At 41.7% G+C, this 10,352-nt stretch overlaps 1 long non-coding RNA gene across 1 annotated transcript in view; it reads right to left on the bottom strand.

The window, feature by feature from the left end:
• Window positions 1-10,352, bottom strand: part of LOC116847720 — a 15,663-nt gene that overhangs the window by 1,782 nt on the left and 3,529 nt on the right. The gene's annotated exons all lie outside the window — the stretch shown is intronic.

Here is a 10,352-nt window from a genome sequence, read left to right as displayed (position 1 = left end):
CACACACACACACACACACACACACACACACACACACACACACACACACACACACACTTGCGCGCGCACGCAGGTTCGACTTTTAACCTAATTTCGATTCGCTTGCTGTCCCGCGAATTTACGAGACGTCGGGCGCGCGGAAATCTCCGGGACGGAATTAGGCGCGCCTTGTGGGAAAAATTGCGGCCGTAAATCAAGCACTCGCTCGGAAGGTATTAGCTCATAAATTGAGGGGAATAAGATCTAATCTGTTAACTCTCCAACGTTGCGAGTGAAATTCGCGAGCGTTGCCGGGTGGTCCGCAAATCTTTTCGGGGATTATGAGCTCCAGGCTGCGTTGAATTCTCGAGTTCACGACTCGATTTATAGTTGTCGCCTCGCGTCTTGCCGTTAAGCATGCCTCTCGTCGCTCGTCGTTGATGTCTCGTTCGCGTTCACGTCTCGTCTCATCTCGTCACGGAAAACTCTCGTCACGAGGTAGCGGCACAAATGCAATTACGCGACAGTGATCTGCCGCGGTTTTATACCATTCGACACAGCACCGCGCAGTCGTCCGCGACTATTATATCTGTGTAGTTTTGCGACCGGGAAATCGACTCGATAAAAATAAATACACGTTTCCCGAGACCTGACTTAAGGGGATGCTGAAGCCGAACTCGACAAATGTCGATATTGCAGAGACGATCGTCATTAACACAATCACGCTATCCTTTTCTATGTATAGAACGTAAACTTCGTAGGAAAATATCAGTATTCTGTCGCTAAAATTTTCAGCATCCTCAATATTGCGAATAACGGTTACACTGGTTTAGCGGTGGTTATCGTGCGCCGAAATATAAAGGCGAGACGCTCGATATTCCGTCGCGGGCTAATGTGGAGACTTATTTACGCGAGGCTTTAAAATGCATAGCGGCTGGGTCATTACACGGCTCATAGCGCGCGCTTAGTTCGCGGAAACTTTTACCGAATTGCGCGTCGTTCCCCTTACGTATACTACCCATATTTCAGGATAATGAAAAAATTAGAGATTAATCTATATTGCACAAACAATTTTACATTGACTCAGGATTTGGGCGGAAAACTATCAAGTCCAGCAAACGTGATGACATCGAATGACGTTTTAATGACGTATTAATGGCGTTTCCAACGTCAATAATAACGTCATTTGATGTCACCGTATAGAATAACTTTTAATTCAGACTCTAAATCAACGTCAAATTGTTTATGATCATCACTATGAAGCACTTTAAACAATGCTCCTATTAAAATATATGATGTTGCCAACTTTAGTAAGGGAAAAAATAATTAAAAAATAATAACGAAAATCTAAAATTTTGGATACATGTGAGAGAAAAATTTGAAAAATGAAAAATACTCGGTGGATACTAATAACATATCTACTTAAATTCAAATTTATTCATTGAAATAAAATAAACGATTGTTTTCATGAAAAACAAAAGTTCTAAGAAAATGTATGTATGTTTTCTTATTTATAGTTAGAAAAACTTCTCGAATACATGAAACTTTCTCATGAACAACTTTAGTAAGGGAAAAAATAATTAAAAAATAATAACGAAAATCTAAAATTTTGGATACATGTGAGAGAAAAATTTGAAAAATGAAAAATACTCGGTGGATACTAATAACATATCTACTTAAATTCAAATTTATTCATTGAAATAAAATAAACAATTGTTTTCATGAAAAACAAAAGTTCTAAGAAAATGTATGTATGTTTTCTTACTTATAGTTAGAAAAACTTCTCGAATACATGAAACTTTCTCATGAACAACTTAATATTTTTTTAATTATCTTTTTGATACGCCAAGTATTTTTTGAGTTTCTGGGTTGTCACGTGAGCCACTCTGTATGTATGTCATACGTTTTCCTACAGGAAATGAAAGTATTAGCGTATCTCTCTGATTTCCCGTGATTTTTTGCGAGAACTGTATGAGCAGTGCATCCTTGCCAACGACGGTAATTCAGGCGCGTGCGTGCTGCAATTCGTCACTGCCGTGTGCACGCACATTAGTCGTCGCGAATTATTTCGGGAGCGATCGCGAAGAATCAAGTCCGGCGTTGAGCGTACCGCGGAGTTAACGGACCGCGTTAACTGTATCTCCGCCACGTCGATACGCTTTGTGTCTCGGCGCGCCGCGCTGTTGAGCACAGCCGGTGCGGAAAACACGCGGAAATATTTTCAACGCCATTTGTCACATAAACGGCGAATTAGCTTTTCCGTGCATTCTCAGAGGCGTGCACACCCACCCACACGCGCGCAACAAGCCAGCGTCATGTCCACCGACTGAGTTTGAGCAAACGCATCGATTAATTGCAATGCGGCCGCGTTTCTCCGAACGCTCTCTCCCGAGAATGACGGATTTCCTGTGGTGTGTATACCTGTGCCGTGTATAATGACGCATCCGCGCAAAAATGAAGCCGAGAGAGATTGCGATTGCGTTGAAAGCGGCGGGGGAGGAAAACGCGATATTCAGGCACGTCAGTCAGCCAGCTGCCGGTTGATGAGTTCGCGAATTAGTAAAATAACTCACGGCCGTGTCGTCGTGATATCCGGGGATTGCGCGCGCAGCCCCGGACGTTAAGGGCTATATCTCTATTGATTTACAACTTTTTGCAACTCCCCAAATTTTACTTAATTTTCACTCCCGTCAGGCTCCTCTGGCTAACCCCCTCAGGTGATTATCTATATTTGCGAGCACACAATAAACTTGAGTGTCATTGAAGTATTAAACGTGATACATTGTGTCGGCGAAAATATCACGGGGTCACGGTTTATCCCGCTTTTATCTCGATTGAGTCCCACCGGTGTGGACTCCAGTAGCGGACTCCACTTGGGCGAGATCGGAAGTTCGCGAATTTGACGCGATATATATGCCGCGTTAACGATCTCGCGAGTGCATACTAGCGGCACTCGTAGCTATCCGATTGCATTTTCGAGCACGTCGATCGAACTGCATTTCCGTCGCTTGTTGATTCAACGGATGAGCGTCGGCCGTGCCGGACGACTCGCTCGTGATCGCTTTCGTGCGAAATCGCGAAATGGGAACGAAAGAGCAACGGTCGCGGCTGTTGAATTCGTCGCCGGGAGTCGCGCGCGAAATATTCTCATTACCACGTGTAACCGTTTGCGCGCCGTCCAGCCGCGTAACTCGCCACGAATAACAGCACTGGGCTGCATTTCGCGTGTGCATTAATGTGTCAGTATATGTGGCGGTCGTCCTCAGCGAAGGTGACCCCGACGGCATTCAACGCATCGAGAACGTCACGCAGTATGCAGTTGACACGACCTTTCCAATCGCGAAAACATTTTCCAGGCCACTTTCCGGTCTCTGGAAACGCGTTCGTTAATTTAATCGTGCGCTCCTCGCCGTGAAAAGAGAGAGGGAGAGAAAGAGAGAGAGAGAGAGAGAGAGAGAGAGAGAGAGAGAAAAATCAATCGATCAATCAATCCCTGGATTCCTGTACGCTCACTCGCGTGACTAATTAACAGCTTCCCGGAGTACAGTGAAACGTACGGCTGTAATTATTTCAGTCGTCTGAAAAATCAATACAGTTTAGAGAGTGATTAAATTAAACCGCGGGCTTGATCTAGCAAACGTGAACTTTGATAACGCGGATTCAGAGAATTACTAATCCTAAACATCACGCGGAAAATATTATGGTATTATGCTGCAAACACACATTCTCTTCAAGGTTAGGAAAAGAATTTATGTGTGCTCGAATTAAATAGATGTGGCATTAAAGTTGTTATATATTTCCACCTAAGTTATCACGACCATAGTTCTCGTATTCTCTTAAAATGAGTCTGTAAAAATGTTGCCAGTTGAATTAATAGAAGGAAGAAAGATGGGGGGAAAGTGTGACGGGCCGATGAATATATGAATATATATATTCATTGGTTTTCAGTGAAAATGTTCCCACTTCAGTGTCCCTCACTTCTCTCGCCGATTTTCACGAGTGGAATGAGAATTCCACTGCAAAATCTGTAATGCAGAAACTCGTTATATCAAGTCTAACTTTCTGCGTTTACGAAATTAACGGCTTCCATGCGCCTTGCGTGTAATGACGCTATCTGTGCTTGCAAAGTGCATCAATAATGGGAACAGTCGCTACTATTAACTGATCCCTTCAGCGAGATTTTACTGATTGCAGTGCTATACTTGCAACTGAACCACCAGTTACTAGCGTAACATTTCAGTGAAGAACAGATTGTACTTTAGAGCGCAACGTTCAATTAATTTATCATCATATATAAGTTGCCCCAACGAAAGGAACATTGCTATTTTTCTATTGGGGCTTGTAGAACAGATATTTTGTAATTGAGAGGTCCGTAGAATTTCGTTGCGCTATACAGCACTGAGAGTGCCGCTCAAACACATACAGACAGGTAGCAAAAAAGGCCAGTGAAGTACCACTTGTAGAATTCTATGGCTTCTACAATACTTCTGTATAGATGAGCGAAAACAAATATTGAAACTTCGTTACAACAACTATATTTAGCCACGTGCTATCTCTACTCTCCAAAGTACAATCAGTGTATCCTTCACTGAAACGCTATACTTATAACTGGTGTTTCGATTGAAAGTACAGCGCTGCAGTCACAATAAAATCTCGCTGAAAGAATAATAGCCACTGTTCCTATTATTGATGCAGCTTGCGAACACACAGTGTCATTGCACCGAAATCGCATGTAAGCCGGTAATTCTATCGATAATTCCACAAACACAGAAAGTCGGATTTGGTGTATAACGAATTTGCAGTATCACAGATTTAGCAGTGGATTTCCACCTACACTCGTGAAAATCAGATATAAGACGAGGCAGAGCAAAGCGGGGGAGTGTGTTTCCACTGAAAATCAGTGAATCTTCACTGATTGCCGATGAAATGCTCCTTGTACTGAATTAATCATTCTTACTGATTCACACTTTAAGAGAGTGGTGTTTTCTCCAGCGTGTTGCATTGATAAAATCGACTTTATTACAATGTCGGGGCAAATTGCCGCGGGATGATTCGAGCACGCTGTGTAGCATTCGAGCTCTGAGCGCTCTCGTCGCTGTACGGATAAATCCGCCACTGGCCGGGGGTAACAACGGGGCTAAGAGTGTGCGAGAGAGGTTACGGCGGCGAACATAGGGGGTAGGTCGAGGTGATGGAGGACGAGGGAACGTAGGCTGATCGACCTGGTTAACCTACATAGAGGAAGAGAGAGAGAGAGAGAAAGAGAACGAAAGGGTGAGAGAGAGACAGTGAGGTGTGCCTCTCTCTCACCCCTTTCCCTTCCCCCTCGTACCCCCTTCGTTTGGCGTTCTCGCGTCACAAAGAAGAAACTTTATCCGATTCTCCAGGTCCCCGCTCTCTCTCCTCGCTCTCCGTCTCTATCTATCTATCTCTCTATCGGAGGGAGAACGGGCCAGGTGGAAAACTCGGACCAGCGTCGACTTGAACGGACGGGTGCTTCCGCTACGCTGAGCCGAGGTAACGCGACGCGACCCTCCTCGACGCGAGGAAAAGCCGGGAGATGATTGGCGTCGAGGGAAAAAAGGAGGAAGAGCTCGAGTGTGCGAAACAGCGTGTCGCGAATCAAAATTCGATTCAACAGAGAGGCAGAGAGAGAGAGAGAGAGAGAGAGAGAGAGAGAGAGAGAGAGAGAGAGAGTTTAAGGAGTAGCTATGCAATTTTGTCGCGATGATATTCCGAGACGTCAAGAGAGACACTGAAGATGATCTCCGCGTTTATTCGCGACGATGAAATCGCAAGAGATCGACGCGACAAATTGGACTCATTGAAACTTTTCTGCTCGCGAACTTCGAACGAACGAACGGCGACGCGAGTTACCTGTACGATTGCATTAGCAACGCGGATCGACTCGTTGATTCTCCGTGTCTTCTCTGATCGTACTAGAGTTCCTTCAGTCAAAGTTGGGACAAAGTATAATGATTCCTGATCGGTTTGTAATCTGTTCGCCATTTTTAGGGCTGGCGTGAGAGGAAAACTTTAATAAGAAAGAGAGAGAAGCTTTAAGACTTATACAGATAGGTTGACCTTTACCGTAAGAGGTAGCATGGGAACATGTACGTTGCAGACATAGCCTCTTGAGGAAATCTGTCCTTTGATTTTGGTCGCTTGGTAAGGACTAGTAGGAAGGAGTGGCACACATATTGCTCATCACTGATGAGTCTATATCGGTATCGTAGATATTGCTATGCTGCCTCTTACGGTAGGGACTAGTCTATCTGTATAAGTCTATGAACTGAAATGACGAAGCACGCTACAGCTTCTCTTTCACTCACTCACTCACTTCCTCACTCATTTCCTCCCAACAAATGGCGGACGATATCCAGACTCTAACTTGAGGAATTCTAAATCATAGTTCAGCCCGTGATACGAACAGCGCGGAAAATTCGTTTAGCCGAGTTTAATGATATCTTACCGCGGAACTTTCATTTTATGACGTCAGAAGCATGCCTGAAATTCTTGCGAGAATGCTGAAATAAAAGATCTATAAAGTGACTCTTTGAATCAATTGAGTATATTGATAAAATATTCCGAGAACTTTTCTCTTATAATAATATGCTCTTTAGTTGAATGATATCACTTTTAAGTGTTTTTTTACTTTCGAATAATGGTCATCTATATTGCTTCTGTTATAAAGTCGTACGTGCAAAACAGCGAAATTTAGTATTAAATCTCTCATAAACGCTGCTGACAAATCGCATGAAACTTTAACTACGAATGTGCTCCACTGCGATAAATGTTACGTTAGATTTTTGTGTAATTTCAAGCACATTTTGGTTTGAGTGAATAAATCCCTTAAGCCCGAAGTTGACGTCGGTACGACCGGCCGTCCACGCGGGAGCCACTGTACGCGTTGGTTGAAGTTAAGTTAAGTTAAGGGTCCCGGGCAAAAGTGGAGTAAGTCAATAATTCGCGGCTCGCTTCGGCTACAGTTCCATATTTAAAGCGGAACTTAGACCTCGCTCTTTACTGTGCTCGTCGGCGCAGTCCGATCAATTTTCCGTCGGCTTTCGTTTGCTCGCCGGAACTTGGGGCTCAGCCGATCGGCTTCTGGATCCTTTCCTCAGGAACGATTCCAAAAGTCGACCAGAGCCACCTAGTTATTTGGAATAGACCGCGCAGCACGTGGCGCGAAAGACTCTCCTTCGTTGAAGGGATGCTGAAGTCGATAACAAACTCGAACAACGTCGATAACGCAGAGACGATCGTCACTAACTCAATCACGCTATCCTTTTTGTATTTCTTGTAGCGCATATAGAATATACATAAATATGTGTTGCTTTATTTTACTACATTCAGCGGAAAACCTAACCATGCAAACGTAAAAATTTTTCTCCAAACTTTTCCGATATTCTAAGCTTCTGATCTCAGATGCGAAGGTATACAGCAATGTTCTTCAAAATTTTTCTGTTTGAAGCATCGACACTTTCGATATGTACAAGCTAACTTTTAAATTAGGCTACAACTTTTTAATTAGGCAAATATTACGCTGACAGTTTGAGATTCTACAATACATTTAAACATTTTTTTTGTTTTCGTCACATATTGAGTGAGCAATGTTCCTACTTATTTTTGCACGTGCTTTTATTGCGTAAAAGCAGTTATGATTCTGTAATACGACGTAGAAAAATCGGTAAAGTTCTCACAAGTAAACCTACTAAAAAGTTACACTCCGATTTCTTTCTAATTTGACACAAATGTAGAAGTACAAAAAATATTTAGGTCAATTTTTTTCATTTTGGCCCATTTTGAGTTTCACGGACATTTTATAGCTTTTTAATGTTCTCACTCCTATTATCAATCCTATTATCAAGTACAATAAAAATGCATAAGAAATAAAACTGAGTATAAAATATAGGCGTTTTTGGTTTGCTGGTTATGAATATGAAATATGTAAAATTATTTGTTTAAATATTAAAATGTTTAAAAAAATATGTAAAAAGTTGAAAAAAGTTATTTATATAAACAATTTCTCGGTTTGGCCGAGATTTAAAGCATTTTTGTCTAATTTAGCACAGATTTAAAATATTTTGGTTCGTGTCTCAGCTATGTCGATTTTGTTAAAATTTTAATTAAAATTGTCGGATTTCTCGGTTTGACCGAGATTCGAAACATTTTAGACTAATTAAGCATAGATTTAAATATTTCGGTCGGAATCTCGGCTAAAGAAATTTAGAATGGTTCGTGTCTCAGCTATGCCGATTTTTTTAAAATTTTAATTAAAATTGTCGGATTTCTCGGTTTGACCGAGATTCGAAACATTTTAGACTAATTAAGCATAGATTTAAATATTTCGGTCGGAATCTCGGCTAAAGAAATTTAGAATGGTTCGTGTCTCAGCTATGCCGATTTTTTTGAAACTATTTAATTATATCTTATATTCAATTTTATTTCTTATGCAGTTTTATTGTACTTGTTGATAATAGGAGAGTGAGAATATTAAAAAGCTAAAAAGTGTGCCAAAATGAAAAAATATGACCTAAATATTTTTTGTACATTTTTGCCAAGTTAGAAATAAATCGGACCTTTTGGGTTCTAAAGTGTACCTTTTGGGTAGGTTTACTTGTCAGTTTCAGCATCCCCTTAATTGGCGGCCCGGGATGCAACGAGACTCGCGAATTCGCGACTCGCTTCTGCTCGTTACCATCGAAACGGATCGACAGCGATGCTTTTACACGCTCCGATTCTTCCTGCTTGCCGTCGACGCGCACCGATCGAACGATCGTTACAACATACACATCTGCATACTGCGTTCTCTCTCTCTTTCTCTCTCTCTCTCTCTCTCTCTCTCTCTCTCTCTCTCTCTCGCCGTTGCCGAAACGTAAATACACGGCACAACCTCCGATAATCCGACCGAGACTCGCCTCGCCGAATGTACGAACAGGTTCCAGTAGCTGTTTTACGGCCACGCGGACTAGGTACTTAGGTATCTAGGGCTCGTAATTTCGATGAGAACTCATGAACGGTAACGTCGAGATCGACGGAATCGATATCTCCGTCAGCGAACGCAACGCTCTTCTCTGCATCGGTTTTCGTTCCAATCCTTTGCGCTCGAATGGCGAATGACTTCACCTCGTTTCGCTAGCCCTTAGTTAGCTGTGCAACCAATTTTCTAGATAGAGGAAACCAGGTGGTCCCAAAAGTGATATGTTGCTCATGTGCTTGTTTTTGTAGTGCTTATGTCTTGAGAAGAACAGTGGATATACGTACAAAATAGCGAATATCCTCTTAGAACATAGATACTTATTCCTGAGCTTTATTAAAATCAAAATAACGTTACAGTTAACAAAATATTAACAGAGTAATAATTATTGCTGATTATGAATATGAAGTCAAATGTGTAAAATTACTTGTATAAATAATAAAATGTTTAAACAAAACATGTAAAAAGTTGAAAAAAATTACCTATATAAATATATACAAAATTATTTATACAAATTTATACGAAATTATTTATACAAATAATTTCTCGGTTTGGCCGAGATTCGAACCTTCAGCAATATTAAATATTAACAGTTAATAGAAAAAACTTATTCAGTAATGAATGTTAAAGTAAATATTGAATTCTCTCCAGAAATTTATTAATATTCTCCATTATATTTCGTATTCTACTTTGTTAAAAAGATAATAATAAAAAGGAAAATAATCTAGATATAGAATATGTCTATTTAATAAGAGAAATCTATTAAGCAAAGCTATTAATCAAAGAAAATGGGTGAATGAATGACCGACGTCTTCCGCCGTCATGTGCATTGGAGGTCAAACTGAACGAGAAAGTCCCGTGCCATTTTTTAAATGATCACGTGGTTTTGTAGTTATTCATTGAAGAAGACTTGTATACATAATTACGCGCGATAATTCCTCACATGTCAACCGACGCGTGTCTCGACACGAGATCCGGCATCGGAATGACTCGCGAAGCGCCCGACTAATCGGTTTGCCGAAAATCTGATTGCGGCGGACGAAATCCCGTTCAGGCTTTATCCCGCGCCCGAACGATTCTCGCATCGCACGTCTAAATTGAAATTCCGATGCGATGGGTGTCGGACGTAATACAGCATAAATACGGAAAGGTTAAAGTACGCTTCGGCGAACTCGCGCGAAGTGTATATCTCGCCAGAGCATACTTCCGTAATAGTTCCCGCGCGAGTAAAGACGGGGGGACGTTTACAGTGAGATTAAAACGGATACATTTACACGGATTAACACTGATGATGAGCTGTGTGGAGCTGCAAGTTTCTCTCTCTCCTGCCCCTCTACCCATCTCTTTCCCTCTCTCTCTCTCTCTCTCTCTCTCTCTCTCTCTCTCTCTCTCT

The sequence above is a fragment of the Odontomachus brunneus genome, unplaced genomic scaffold, assembly GCF_010583005.1.
Source record: "Odontomachus brunneus isolate Ranch 3 - 2012 unplaced genomic scaffold, Obru_v1 Obru_scaffold_082, whole genome shotgun sequence".
In the NCBI taxonomy this organism is placed as follows: domain Eukaryota; kingdom Metazoa; phylum Arthropoda; class Insecta; order Hymenoptera; family Formicidae; genus Odontomachus; species Odontomachus brunneus.
The sequence above is the reverse complement of the archived record's forward strand: the minus strand, read 5'-3'. Positions and strand labels throughout refer to the sequence as shown.